Source organism: Anomalospiza imberbis, chromosome 7 (genome assembly GCF_031753505.1).
Source record: "Anomalospiza imberbis isolate Cuckoo-Finch-1a 21T00152 chromosome 7, ASM3175350v1, whole genome shotgun sequence".
Taxonomy (NCBI): domain Eukaryota; kingdom Metazoa; phylum Chordata; class Aves; order Passeriformes; family Viduidae; genus Anomalospiza; species Anomalospiza imberbis.
In genome coordinates this window covers 37,650,889-37,665,268 of record NC_089687.1, presented here as the reverse complement: position 1 = coordinate 37,665,268, position 14,380 = coordinate 37,650,889, and the positions used below count along the sequence as shown (strand labels likewise).

The 14,380-nt window shown below is 48.3% G+C and overlaps 1 protein-coding gene and 1 long non-coding RNA gene across 13 annotated transcripts in view; one reads left to right on the top strand and one right to left on the bottom strand.

Moving 5' to 3' along the window:
• The window catches only part of LOC137477514 (uncharacterized), a 302,567-nt gene that overhangs the window by 149,749 nt on the left and 138,438 nt on the right, over positions 1–14,380 (top strand). The gene's annotated exons all lie outside the window — the stretch shown is intronic.
• Positions 1–14,380, bottom strand: part of HDAC4 (histone deacetylase 4) — a 174,345-nt gene that overhangs the window by 128,162 nt on the left and 31,803 nt on the right. The window contains exon 1 of one of the 12 annotated variants that reach the window (XM_068196708.1): positions 10,700–10,722. The exons of 10 other annotated variants lie outside the window; for them this stretch is intronic. The gene's annotated coding sequence lies outside the window, so the exon portion shown is untranslated. Of the gene's footprint in view, positions 1–3,650; positions 3,674–10,699; positions 10,723–14,380 lie in introns of those variants that run through there. One more of the 12 variants, XM_068196709.1, reaches the window with a different exon arrangement.

The window sequence follows — 14,380 nt, the reverse complement described above, 5'->3', positions numbered from 1 at the left end:
AGGAGAAGGCTCCAGGGAGAGCTCAGAGCCCCTTCCAGGGCCTAAAGGGGCTCCAGGAGAGCTGGAGAGGGATTGGGGACAAGGCATGGAGGGACAGGACAAGAAAGGATGGCTTTAAGCTGAAGGAGGGCAGGTTTGGATGAGATACTGGGGAGAAATCCTTCCCAGTGAGGGTGGGCAGGCCCTGGCACGGGGTGCCCAGAGCAGCTGTGGCTGCCCCTGGATCCCTGGAAGTGCCCAAGGCCAGGTTGGACATTGGGGCTTGGAGCAACCTGGTCTAGTGGAAGGTGTCCCTGCCCATGGCAGGGTGAGGAATGGGATACATCCAAATGTCCCTTGCCACCCAGACTATTCCATAATTCCCTGAAATTCAGTACAGCAGTGATCCAGGTAGGGAAGAGGCACTTTCCCAAAAAATCCCTGAGGAGCAGGAAGACTCTTGAGTCCCTGCTTTCCCCTTGGTGGGAATCACTGCCAGTTTACTGAGCAGTTTTCCACCCCAGCAGAACACAAAGGCCCTGGAGCTGGCCCTTGGAAGAGGCACTGGAGCTATTTATAGCAGCTCAAGGTGTGTGCTGCCGCTGCTGCTGCAGACAGGGAGCAGCTTGTTTTCCCAGGAATTGATCCGTACAGGCGGATTATATAAACAGTTGTTTCTCCCTCATTTCCACACCGCCGGCATCTCCCAGGGTAAAAACGTGCCTGTCAATACAGCAGCTGCTCGCAGGCAGCAGAGCTGGCAGCAGCTGCGACGCCTCGAGCTGGGGATTCTAGGTGAGCTCGGGAAAGAGGTTCCAAAAATACAGCTGCAAAAGCCGTCACATGCAGCTGGATGCAGGCAGAGGAGAGCCATAATCTCCTTCCATGCTATTCTTCTGCTGTTTAAAATAGCCTAAAGCCAATTCTCTCGGTTTCACTCACCATAAATCCTTGTTTAAGCCTATCTGCACGAGCCTTTTGGATGATTTCTATGGGAAGCTCTGTATCCAGCTTCTGTTTTGGAAAAGTCCAGTTTCTCTGAAGGCTATTCTTTCTACTTCAGTAGTTATTTGCTCCTGCCCCACAGCATTCTCCAACGATTCTATCGGAGCAAATAAAGACTGGGAAGCTGCTATAAGCAGGTAGAGAAGCAATAACCACACGTGTGAGCACTTTGCTTTATCTGGCATCATCCAGGGCACACCTCATCTCTTTCAGGTCAATCAGATTTTCAGAGCAGGACCCAAAAGCTGCAGTTTAACTCTACGGTATGAGGAATGTTCCCTGCACAGAGATTCCTTATCGCCTTTCCATTTTAAAATTTAATGACAAACTGGAGGAGAGAACCAAGGCTGCAGCCTGCTTACTGTACACCCAGGGCTCGGGGCCCTGAAACTCGCTTTCATCTACAGCAGAAGCCACTGGAAAAGAGGGGAAAAACCACCAGCAAGCCTTTGTTTTCCCCCCAGTGATGTAGCCAGGTTAATTCTGCTGGCTGTGCATTGCAAAACCAGCACGCACCTAAAGGGCTGCGGGGCTGTTGAGCAACGCTCCGACCTCTGTCGCAACTGCAGAAGTTAATGCTGAGCACTGCTACAGAAAATTCACCTCTTCCAGTTGAGGCAGCAGCATATCGCATTAGGGATCCCAAGGTTTCACCTGAGCAGCTGCTTTAAAACCCAGAGGAGCTCAGCCAGCACCAAAACAGCAGACCTACCCCAACAGAAACCCCTAAATATCAATTACTACACCCTCTGAGCCTGGAAGAGTCTTCCCAAAGAGTCATAAACCCTTCGACCTCCAGGCTAACACACTCCACACGCATCCTGCTGCAGCCTCAGCAGGTGAGAAGGCATTTTCCTCCTCACATCCTAATAAGAAGTGCCCAGGAGACCTTTTTTCATTCCTTTAGATACAAAAAAGGCAAGCTCAAGTCAGCCCTGGCCAAGTGAATGCAAAATATTATGTTTAACCAGTACTGTCCTCACTGCTGGCTGCGGTCCCTCTCTGGGGATGGAGACAAGCTCACGGAATCACAGAATGGTGTGGGTTGGAAGGGACCTTTAGGATCAACTCATCCCAACCCCTCTGCCACAGACAGAGATGCCACCCAGATGCTGCTTTCTGCACGGGAAATGCACATACGCATTGGTATATTTGTGCATAAATATCCATATTCAATATCTGTTTTGGACATCCAAGTACATCTAACACCAATAGAAATTCCCATTTATCAAACTCCTGTACTATTGACTGACCTTACAGTCTTCATCCAGACACTTATGAGGCAAGACACGGGAAAAGCTGGAATTTGGGGAGATGGTGGCAGGGGATGAAAGCAAGCCCTCCCTCCCAGCACGGATGCCAGCAGCAGCTCCTCCCAGATCCCTTGTCTTTTTAAGAGAAGATTACAGAGGTTTAGAAAGCAGCAACTGCGTTGGGGTGAAATGTGAAACACTCAGCTACTCTGAGCCATGCTCCAGATCCCAGAGAAAACATCGTTTGCAGCAGTGGCAGCGAGCCTGCAGGTGAGTGCAGCCCACAGAATTGCTACTTTGGATAAAAGTCCCCAGATACAGATGGGTTAGCAGCAGAGATAACAGCACTTCACTCCACAGGTTTCATCCACTATGAAATTTGGGGAAAATCTATTGCACGCGTACGGTACCAGCTGCCTGAAACCAGCCCCAAAATGTACTCCTGTGTCAGCAGGCTCTGTGTCCAGGATGTTAATTAGTGCTTCTTTCCCTCCTGCCACGGGATGAGGGCCAGGTAAAAGCTCTGCACAAGTCAGTGTGATTAATCTGCCAAATCTGTGATTGGCTGCCTATCACGTAGGAGTCCCACAGTTAATTCACAGCTCCAGAAGACACAAACACGTTTCATGCCTTCCTGAAGCCAGCCGGCATCAGCTGCCTCCTCCCTGCAGAGCTGACAAGACTCACGGATTTAAACCCACGATTCCTTGGAAAACATACTGGAGTAGTGTGATAAATTGACAAAGTCTGCAAGTTAATTTGTATCAGCCTTTAATTAAGTTCTTTTCTAGAGGTTTCCCTTTATTATTGTCTTCGTGTCAGGGATAAATTAAAAGTTTTGGCAAGTGCCTCCCCCTAAAATAGGCACAACTTTGAGAAACCTTGACCAAAGAAGCTGAGGCTGCCCCTGAATCCCTGGCTGCGTCCAAGGCCAGGTCGGACGGGGCTTGGAGCAGCCTGGGAGAGTGGAAGGTGTCCCTGCACATGGAACTGGATGGGCTTTAAGGTCCTTTCCAGCCCAAACCATTCTGGTATTCTATGGAAACTTCCTTTTGGGTAACCTTATGCTCCAGGAACCGGATCTTAGACGAGTGCTTATAGGAAATTTAGTGCTTTCTGCTGCTGTTGGAACAGAAGGATTTGGGGCCAAGGAAACCCCAAGAGCAATAATTAAAGCTTAAAAAAAAAAAAAAGTGAATTACAGCAACTATGCTAGATGAAAACATTCAATAAGTGACAGAGAAATACACTGCACTCAAAGCCATGCTGGGCTGAAACTGCTCACTTCTTTTCCTTCCTTTTTCACATTTAGTTCACTTGTTCAGGGCCTGTTTTCTATATTTCCTATTTGGAGAACATCCATTACCTGTCTATTCATGGAGCCATCCAGCCAGGACCCCCGCAGGCTCATACCTGATGCTTTACCAAGTCAAGTTCAGCATCTCTCTGCCAGTGTCCTTCTCCACTGAGCCATCATCATCATCATGCCTAAACCCTCATGGCAATGTGAATACCTAGAACTACCCTCCAGCACTTCAAAACTCCCCACTGCAGCACGGAATGAAGCAGCACGGGAGAGAGGCAGAGTTCAGGAATACGGAGGGCAAGGACACAACTGGGGCAGAGCTGTTGCTGGTTCCCCCCACAGCAGACAGAAATATCCCCATTTGTGTAAATACAGCCTTAGTCAACAGGGCAACAAATCCATACAGAGATAAATGTCACCCGCTGACGTCAGTGCCACAGCAACCTAATCAAAGTACAGCCTTCGGCTATTTTTAAACCACAATTCAAGTATTTTTTTCTTTAAAAAGAAAAAAAAATGTTAAAACCCATCTTAAAAAAAATCCTCTTGAAAAAATAAATGTATTTAGCAGTAAAACAGAGCTGAAATATTTCTCTCTGGTGCTGTGGCCATACAAGCAAAGCTTTACAGAAACTTGCTGTTCCATCTGATGCGTCAGTGCACTAGAAAGCAAAAGATAAGGATTTGGAAAAGCGAGCACATCAGATTGGCACCGGCCTTTGTATTGGAAATTTACCCAGACAGGTTAAAAATAACACGGGGAACATTAGGAGCCATGCTGAAGGTCGCTGTCGGCGGAGCTGCTGTTTTTATAGTAGGAGCTGCCGGGGACATGTGACTGCCACTGCCAGCATTTGTGTCCCCAGCACACACCGGGATCCCCGGGCTCACGGGTACGGGCACAGAGGCTGCTCAGGACCAACACGGCAGAGGAGCTGAGCCCCACGCTTCCTCGACGGACCTGCTTTCCTTCTCAAAACCAGTCCTCTGAGACTGACACTGAAGGGAGCCGTTCCTGTCCGCTGGCCAACATTCCCGTTTCGCACCCCCGTGGTTTTAAGGGCTGGTGTCAATGACACAGCAGCGCTTACGCGGAGCTCGGCACAGAGCACCCCGAGCTTCAGGCCTGGCAGAGCTCAGTGAGAAGAGCGCCAGCACCTTTACAAGAGAGCTGGTCAAACATCCACCGTGACCAGCCTGAGGGAATGTTCTCCATGGTGGCCACGTCTGGGCTCTCCATGATCTCCATTTAGAAAAAAAATCACAGAATCTTCAAGGTTGGAGAGGCCTTCAAGATCATCCAGTCCAAACACCAACACAGCACCACCATAATCGCTCCTAGTGATACCCCCGGGTGCCTCTGGAATGTTTCCAGAGATTGCACTAGCTTCTTGGGCAACTAACTGCAATGCCTGACCACCCTTTCAGTGGTTTTTTTTCCCTATATCCAGTATTCAACACCCAATCTCAACCTCCCCTGAGAGACCACCTCCTCTCATCCTTTAGATGAGGCACAGCAGAAGAGCCCAAACCCCACTTCATCACAACCTCTTGTCAGGTACTTGTAGAAAGCCATGAGGTCCCTCCTGAGTCTCCTCTTCTGCAGAAGGAGAGCTGGAAAGGAAGCAATTCCAAACTGGGAACACCTGATTCTGGACTTCATGGGTGCAAGAGGCTCTGCTGCTTCCTTGCAGTTGTAAAGTTTTCTGTAAATGCTTCATTTGGGGGAAAAGTGTCTCCAACAGTTGAATCTTCAATTTCAGCTCAGACTCCACGGGCAACGTGCAGAAGTCACTACTGGGTGTTGGCAGAGTTGAGCAGTATCACGCACCCAAGTCCTCTTTCCATGATGTCCTTGAAAGGAGAGGTGACACAGCTTGGATGCTGTTGGGAATGGCTGGCAGCAAGCGCCCACATTGATCTCTTCTCCTTGATTGCTGGTTTTAAGGGAAGAAACTTGCTGTTTAGGAGGAGCAAGAACCTTTAATTCTTCCTTCACCTGGAATGTACAACTCATTTAAGGGTTTCTTGAAGTTATCTGTACTTAACAGAGGGATGCCCAAGATGTGTTCTGCTCCCACAGAAATACTGGATATCCAGCCCCTTTGGACCAAGCACAAACTCCACAGGCAAGGACTTGCTGCCGAGGGCTTCCAAGCTTAAATGGACAGAAGGAAATAAATCTTCAGCGGCAAAAGAACAAATATCAGCACAGGAGGATGAAAAACATCAGGGAAGGGAAGAGGAAAAATCCCATCAGCTCCTACTTGGTGAAATCACACACACGTCTCAACTCGTGAAGATGCATATGAAGAGCAAGATAGACGTGCATCAATCCCTCTCTCAACCGAGGGCTTGCTTTATTTAATGGAAGACAGCAGAGATAAACCTCTGGGATAAACTAGCGGTGGAAGAATCCTTTTCCCCACCAGAGAGAATCAATGATTATCCATTTTCCCTTTTACCCTCCTCGTCGTACGGCAAATTGGAGCAAACGAGCTAACTGCAGCTCCCATCTGCTCCCCTCCCAGATGTTCCTCCAGCTCCGGAATCCCCAGCAGAGCCCGCACCAAACCTGTTCTGAGGGGATTCTCTTGCCAAATTTAAACATGACAAGCAAAGCAGTTTCCCTTGGAATGCTAAATTTAGTGCGTCTTGACCATGTAACCCACAGAGCTGGACATGCGGAGGGGCTCTCCTGAGACTCAGCCCTTGTGTCCAGTTAATTTCCAGTTAGGAATAACGCTGGCTCATGGATCTGGAGTAGCACAGACTCTAATTACATTAAGGAACACAAGTACAGAATAACAAAGTCTTTAAGCAAGAGCCATGCTGAGAGCTCCAAGGTCCCCCGCAGCACTTTCCCAAATAAAACCCCACATTCGGGGAGGGGGGGAAGGAACACAAAGTGCATTTACTGTAACACTCGCAGATGAAAAATTGTAATTGCTCTGCCTTGACATCTGGGTTCTATTTCGCTCCCATTCTATCAGGTTACATAACAAACAGATGATGCACCAGAGCCCCAGAGTTCTTCAGCAAGTCTTGTGCGGATTTGGTGTTTACATTCCTTGGCATAAAAATTCAAGCTATGCCACACACACAGGCGTGTTCGAGGCAGACAGAGCACTCGGAGACAAATGAGCAGTTTGCAGAGGAAAAGTAAGGCTGATTGGGGAGTGTGGGCGTGTTTTTAATAGAAGATTCCGTACAGAAAATCCTCCGCTGTCCGGATCCAGTTCAGGAATTGAGTCTGCACACGACGGAGCTCGCAGCTGTGCAGACGGAGTTTACAGGAGCGAGCCACAGGGAACGCACGAGTTTACAGCCGGGCGAAACACTCAGGTGAAGGCAGTGCCAAATTTAATGATGCAAACCACAAATTCCACCCTGCCCTGTTATCTAACCAAGTGCGACCTCTGGGGCCTTCCTCCACCTTCTCTTTTTTTTTTTTTTTAAAGAAAATGGCACTTTTCACTCACTTCAGCTGTCACAGTGATTCACAGCCTCAAGAGCACGCTGGAACTCGGGCATCCGCTTCGCTGACCCTGTCCCCAGACATCACAGACTTTCTTCTGAGTCAACAGCACATCCTTCCTCGGCAGCAATTCAGGAAGTCGTGCAGTGCTAATAAAGCTGACTCAGCTGAGCCCAGGTCCCAGAGAATCCCCCTTCCCTCCCCGAAACACCAGCACGTAGGAATGAACACACCAAAAGCTGTAAAATCAAGGAGCTCATGATGCTTCAGTGCTTCTCTCTGAAATTTGATCTGCAATAATCTGAATTATTCACAAACCCCATGTTAATGGAAACTTTTGTTCACAAAATATTTTCCACGGTTCACACAAACAGCAAGTAGCCCCAAACTTTAAGTCTCCCCTAAGCTTCTCACTGCACATTTAATTGCCAGCCTAGCCTTCTTTACCTTCACCTTTTGGGCCAGCAAAACCGTCAGATTAGCAAGTACCAAAATGGCCAGAATTATAAACTCATCTCACATATGATTCTATATTCTGTTCTCATTTTGGGCTGTTTTCCTTCTTAGAGGCTAAAACACCTTGTGCTTCTCACTGTCAGGCAGGACACTTGTTCAGGGTAACATTCAGCTTCCCAAGGTACAACCCAGCCTAAGACTGGATTCATACCTTCAGGAGAGACCAATTCCCCTGAGGACTTGCCAACCTCACCACCACAACTTATTTTTGAAGGAAATAAGCATGGGACCCTCTCTCAACTGCAATGCAAGGGTGTAAAATGTATCCTGTAAGAGGGTACAAGATCTCCATGCTCTGTTTGGGAAACGCCTGCCAAGGCTCCCTGTGGATGGGACCTCTCCGAGCAGGAGGTCACTGACATTCAAGCTTGAGTCAAATATGAAAATAATAAAAGCCCTGGTGGACATTGCTGCAACGCCTGCTGGTTTCCAAAGGCTTTTCTCCTCACATTGTCCTCAAACGAATCAGCACACATCCAAGCACCGTGGTGCGAGGATGACACCAGAAATGGTGCAGGCATTAGTCATGGGCAGGCAAGTGGAAAAATGCTCCAAAATACCAGTTTTCAGGAGGCCCATTCCTCAGGTACTACAGGTATCTCCACTGCCAGCTCGGGCAAACACAACAGCAAAAAGGACATTTTCCTGGCCAGAGAACCACTTCTGGCCACGTCTTAACAAGTTTATCATTAAGCAGCAAGAAAGCAATTAATAGTATTGACTTAGAAGAAACACACAGCACTAGTTGCATTCCACTCCTTAAAATGGGGTGCTTTTCCCTCTGTTTCCACCCTGAACTAGGTCCTTAGAAAGCCCACAAAGCAGCAGCTTAAGGGAAGAAAGAAGGAAAAAAGAAAAAAAAAAAAAAAAAAAAAAAAAAAAAACAAAAAAAAACCCAACCAAACAAACAAAAAAAAGTTACCTCCCATTACAAAACTCCAACAGCTAAAATACTTAAGGTGTCCCCATGGAAATTCCATGGAAATTAAGCACAGAGGACAAGAGCAAGGGGCAGAGGCAGAGCTGCTGTAGCCAACAGCCCCAGCACTGAGACCTCAAGGGACAGCAGTTCCTTACTCCAGGACATAACTTTACACCTATCCACACTTCGCTGCTCTTCTTCAAGCATCCAAATTAATGTGTTTATTCTTTCATTTCACCTCCAGGCGATCCTCAGGTGTCCATCCACTAAAACACATCAGGGATTTAGTCTGTGGCGATGGCATGTTTATAGCGGGTGAAGGAGGCCATGGATTGTGCTTCGGATATCTCCTCCTGCTGCTGGGGGGCAAACCAGGCAGCAAAGGGGTCCTCTCCAAAATCAGCACACAGCCCAGTCAAAACACGTCCTGGAGCATGCCAAGGGCAGAACAGGGAACCCCTCAGGAAGGCCAAGGGATGTGAAGAGAATTTTAATTCCATGCTTCCCAACACTTGTATTTCAAGCAGCAAGTGACACTCTGAGGAAATGGACTGCAAGACTGATTAGCTCAGGGACCAAGATGGAAAAGCTGCTTCTCCAGCACCAGAAATTTTAAGTGCTTATTCATCCCTGCTTGTCATCTGTAAGCAAACTACTCCTCCATTCACTACAGACTGGCAGAATGCAAAGGCGTCGCACAGGAGCCTTCGCTTTTACTATTATAAATGATGCTATTTTTGCCTTTAAGCCCCCAGTATCACAGATCCCACATCCTTCACATGCCTCAGCCCAGCTCCCTGTGCTCTGCTATTGTGTCTTGCCGAGCCGGAGGTGTTTTCCTGCTGTAGCTTCACCTGCTGAGAGCAGAGCCGTGCCACGTGCCTGCTCCGTGTACAACCACTCATTTAGAGCACAGGACAATTAATCCAGAGCCACACGTGCCCAGCGAGCCCCAGTCCCGTTTGGGCTGCACCCCCCGAGCTTCTGGCACTCGTGGCACCTCTGGCAACCAGGGAAGAGCTGCCACGGCCATGCCAGGCACCGATGGCCGTCTCAAACCTGGCACACACCGCACGTTCCGCCCTCTCAGCTCTTCCCACCAGCACCAAGTTTTCCCTGCTGCCAGACAAAACATCTCCCAGCTGCCAGCACACGGCCGGGCTGGCACGGCCAAGGGCGCTCGGCAGAGGTCAGCAGCTCCAAGAAGCCACACAGCAAGGCATGGGATGCTCGGAGTGATCCCTCGTTAGATGTCACAGCATTTGTCATCCTGCACCCATAGCATCATTTCATGAGCCCCCCAGTGCTGAGGGGTAAAACACCCCACACAAAACCTCAATTCATTTCCCCAACATCTAAGAAAGGGCTTGAGCTGAAATTACAATGTGGGGACCAGAGACAGCGCAGCTCAAATGCCTCTGCCAGCATCCAAGGCCTGAGCCAGGAGATGTGGAAGCTCCGAATCAGAAATGTTCTAATTAAAGGACTCAGCGGATGACCAGTGAAAGTGGCCAGCAGCCTCCACTGGTTTCAGTTTGGGAGGAGGGAGGAGAAACATCCAAGGCGGATTTTTCCTCCCTGCATCTTTCCCTGTGCACAAAGGTATCCTTAGTCAGGGAAATTATTAACTTGGAAGAGGCAGAGCAGTAAATAATGCGGATCTAAGCAGATAAATCACGTCGAATTTGCCAATCCCGAGAATATATTAACAAACCAAGATGTTATTAACAACTTGTAAATGTGACAAAACCAGTGAAGCTCGCAGACATGATGGAAACACAGGCTTGGTGGGAAACAGTAAGAAAAAATATTAAAGGAGCCAATACTGAGCATTCTGCCTATTTCAAAATCTTTGAAAGCTGTTGGTGAGATGATGTCTTTGCCAGATACAATCTCCCCAACAACAGTTCCTAAACACTACCTACTGCTTCTTACTGCAAAATAAAACCAGTTGAAGATTTTGGGGGGGTGAAAAACCCACTGATGTTCAAAAGAAATAGTCCCACAGTTGTTTCTTGCAAGAGGAAAAAGGAGTTTCTAGTGAGACAGAACTCATCTCCCAACACAAGTGTGTCTCATACCTCTGCCTGCTCAAGCCACAGATGTTTATATGCCTAAACCAACTACTGCATCATGATTTCTGAAGAAAAACAAGCTCCTTCTGCTCCAGAGCTCTCTGGCTTCAGGAGCCTGAAAAGCCAAACAAGACACCATAAGCACATCTCTTTATCCTAGCTCACCTTCCCCGGGAGGGAGGGCTCATCCCACGGCAGAGCTGGGCTGCTGCGACTACAGAACCCAGCTCTGGGGACTGGTGGCTCCTGAAGGGACTCTCCTGCCTGCCTCTGCTGAAGAAAGCAGCCCCAGCCATGAAACACAAGCTGAAATAGGAAGGAAATAATTAATTTTAGAGTCCACATGTTTTTTTGAACACTTCCAGAGGTGGCAAGGCCACTGCACCGAGCAGCCTGTTCCAAGTGCTTTACAAGAAAAAAAAACTTGACCTCAGGCACAAAGGAAGTCAAAGACTCCTCAGTGTGGGATGGGCATCCCAGAGAGCTCCCAGAACCAACCACCTCCCCACGTCCCAGCCTGATCAGTGGGGATCTCCAGCTCTCCAGCACCCAGGTCCAGGGCAGGAGGAAAAGCCAAGCACACCCTGAGCTGACACAGCTTCACTCAGCAAACTGCAGCTCTGTGTTCACCCCAGCATCACTCACTGCCCACAGCACGCCACATGATGCTCTGTTCAGAGGCAAGCCAGACACCTGAGATGGGAAAATCTCAGGTGAGAGCGGGTGTGAGATCAGCAGGCTCCAACACCCGGACCCAACACCAGGCTGTGGAAAAGCCCAGCCCCAGCCCTAAGGAATAAACTCTGGCCAGCTCAGACAGAAGGAGCCTGGACAGACACACAGCAGCCACATCAGGGGAGCTGCTCTGTGCCCGCTGCAGAGCCAAAACACCACGCTGGCATCAACAACAAGAAAGAGAAAAGCAGGAAGAGCCCAGGCAGCCTGCACCCCGACACAAGCATGGGCAGGCAGCTGCCAGAGAGCCCCAGTGGCACAACCACCGCTGCCTTTTCCTGCAACCTCAACCCCTTGTGGCTCCCCCAGCACCACCCTGCGCATTGCAGACCAAGGAATAAACAAACTGATCAGGAAAACTCTTTTAAACCTGTGTTTTCACTCTCGGACCTCCACCCGTTATGGGGGAAAAGGGCAGCGGGCATATTCTTTGCACACATTCTGCATTTTGGCCAAAACACATAAATCTCTTTGTGAATATTAGTTCGCAGCTCCAGAGAGGAGGAAGAAGGCCTAAGGAACTAGATGAGAAATCCTAGAAAATAGAGAGTTTATCAAATCCCTGCATGAGGCTGAGAGCAAGCCGTGCTCTCCTTTCTGGCAACGCAAGTCACCTTGAGCAGACAGTTTTCTCCACAAAATAGGTGTTCTACTTCTGGAATTTCTTCCAAACCCAAATCACATCAAGGCCTGCCCTTCCAGTGTTGATCCATTGGCATCCACAGGCTGGTTGTTTTAAAAAGGACAGAAGGAATATAATGCAGAAGTCTATAATGGAACAGTTTGGTTTAGAGCAGCTACAGCTGGTTTCTCAAAACTGGCAAAAATATCTGCCAAGAGTTTTCATCCACAGGTGGGATATTGAGGAATTTTCCCCCGCCCCTCCACCAAGCAGTTTGTGTTTGTATTTAGATGTAGATTAAGAGATAACAATAAAAAAAAAATCTAAATTTTAGAAACATTTCTAAATCATTCTCGTTCTCAAGTCTGCTCAACTGCTCCATTTAGAGGCAGGGCAGCTGCGGGGGCAGCCTTGCCAGTGGGAGGAGGAACGTGCTCCAGGAAAGCCCAGAGAGCAGTTCCACCAGGGCACGCTCCAAGGAGAAACCTCTGCAAAAAGCCAGCAGTTTCCATCCTACTCTGTGACTCAGAAGCTGCCAGTGGATGGTCCCAGCCTCTCCAGCAGCTCCCTCGAGCTTCCCTGCAAGAATCCCGAGTGCAGGAGGGTGACCCACTTTCCAGGTTTCTCACCCCCCTCCCCATTTCCAGCAGCATTCACCACCCCGTTTGCACAACAGTTTTTCCAGCAAATGGCTTTGCAGAAAGTTTCTTTCATCTGACGGCTGGAACATCTAAAGATCAAGTCCCTGTTGCCCAATGATTTGGGCAATCGCTCCCAAAACATCACGTTCTTTTGTGCAACTGCTATCCACGGTTTCCCCAACAAAAGCAAACACCAGAACTACCAGTAAAAAAAAAATTAAAAATTAAAGAAAAATTAAAAAAAAAAAGAAGTCCGAGCAAGCAGCTTGAAAAGGAGCCTACCAAGTGATGGGAGGTGAAGCAGTGAAATGAGGGCTGGGAGTCACTGAGCAGAACCCTTGCTCACAGCCACAAACTCACTCCTGCTTTCCCAGTAAATCAAACAGATGCACCCAATATCATTATGCTCTAAGGCGCAGAACAGTAACTTCATAACTAGAGTAGAATTCCAGAAGCTAAGAAGTTAAGGAGGGGTGGGGGGCGAAGGGGCTCCCAACATGAACTGCAGCAGCTCTGACACCCCAGCCATGCACTCTTGGACTTGACCACCGTGCAGCTGCAAAACTGGCAACCTCTGGCCTACTTGGGGGTGTGTTAGAGTCCAACTGTATTTACGCTGACAGAGACAAGCAAAGGCTGTGACGATTTATTGACGCAAGAGCTATTTTGTGCTCCATGCCAGAAATTAATCAGTGGAGGAGGAGGAATTCTCCTTAAGCGCTTTGGTGAGCTGCTAAAAACAACAGGCTGAGGTCTCCCATGACAAACAGCACTGAAGAGAGAGGAAAGGAAGAAAAAAATTCAAAGGGCAACTTCCACATAGCAGCTTCTTGAGAAAGATTCAGGAATCAGGCAGTGCCCGAGCAGATCCTGCCTGCGTGCCTTTCCTTGTGAAAAAGAAAATACATGAGAGGAATAAATCAGAGCTTTCCAAAACCTCTGTCGACACGACTTGGTGCTGTGGTTGCTCAGATCAACCTGTCTCAAGTTTATCTGGGGGAGGTGGAGTGGAGATGGCGGGGAGGGTGTAGTGACCCTTCAGGTTGGCTGTACCTGCTGCAGTTCCAGATAAAAAGAAGGAAACAGGGGCAACAGTCCCATCACTTCCTTGAAAGAGCTACTGCACAGAGCTCCATTTTGAAGGGAAAAAAATGAAAAAGAAAAGAATCTTTAATGCAGGCTGAAGGAATAGCATCAGCCCTACCTGCCAAGAAGACATCACGATAAACCTGTCAAGAGTTACGAGCCTGCAGAACAGGCCTTGCACCTGCTGGAAAGGAAAAAAAGGAAGGGAAAAAGCCATCTAATGCCAATCAGATTCTTGCTGCTGGCAGGGAAGAGATGCCAGAGCACTTCTCCTGGGTTTGGTAAGCTGTGAGAATCACATGCTTTCCCCTGGCAGAGGTTCTGTGAGACCACTGGCACCTTAGTTAGAATACAGCAAGCTCTGGGAAGCTTCAGAGACTTTTCCTGAAGTGACAGACGTCAAGGATTCAGTACTTGGATGGACTTGTGGAGTTTGGTGTATGGTCTTTCTTACTGTTTTGGATGATTTTATGACCAGAGAAGAGAGGGTTGGTCTAGTTCAGGCTTTTATATCTTCCCACAGGAGCAGCTCAAGCATTTTCTAGATCAGGAGTGAAAAAAAACGTTTAAAACTGTTTCTCTTTATAGGCAGCATAAAATAAAGGTCACAGTTAACAGAGAGGGTCAAGCCTTGTTTGAGTAGAAAGTGCAAGTTTTGAATGCCGAAACAGAAGAGCAAAATATAATTCTCAATGGATTATTTTAACATCACCGGGCTTTAAGGGTTTCCTGCCTGAAGAGCTGCCAATTGATCAGAACTCC